The sequence below is a fragment of the Bison bison genome, unplaced genomic scaffold (assembly GCF_000754665.1).
Source record: "Bison bison bison isolate TAMUID 2011002044 unplaced genomic scaffold, Bison_UMD1.0 scf7180017864356, whole genome shotgun sequence".
NCBI classification, from domain to species: Eukaryota; Metazoa; Chordata; class Mammalia; order Artiodactyla; family Bovidae; genus Bison; species Bison bison.
This window is the reverse complement of record NW_011494928.1, coordinates 243,593-244,260: the sequence shown is the minus strand read 5'-3', so window position 1 is coordinate 244,260 and position 668 is coordinate 243,593.

Genomic DNA, 668 nt, shown 5'->3' with positions numbered 1-668 from the left:
GTACATATACACAATGGAGTATTACTCAGCCATTCAAAAGAATACATTTGAATAAGTTCTAATGAGGTGGATGAAACTGGAGCCTATTATACAGAGTGAAGTAAGCCAGAAGGAAAAACATAAATACAGTATACTAATGCATATATATGGAATTTAGAAAGATGGTAACAATAACCCGGTGTATGAGACAGCAAAAGAGACACTGATGTATAGAACAGTCTTATGGACTCTGTGGGAGAGGGAGAGGGTGGGAAGATTTGGGAGAATGACATTGGAACATGTAAAATATCATGTAAGAAACGAGTTGCCAGTCCAGGTTCGATGCACGATACTGGATGCTTGGGGCTAGTGCACTGGGACGGCCCAGAGGGATGGTATGGGGAGGGAGGAGGGAGGAGGGTTCAGGATGGGGAACACATGTATACCTGTGGCGGATTCATTTTGATATTTGGCAAAACTAATACAATTATGTAAAGTTTAAAAATAAAATTAAATTAAATTAAAAAAAAGAATATAAATATTCTCTACTGATCAATTAAGAAGACAATCAGGTGTTCCAGGAAATAAGGCAACACTAGATCAGATCAGATCAGTTGCTTAGTCATGTCTGACTCTTTGCAACCCCATGAATCACAGCACACCAGGCTTCCCTGTCCATCACCAACTCC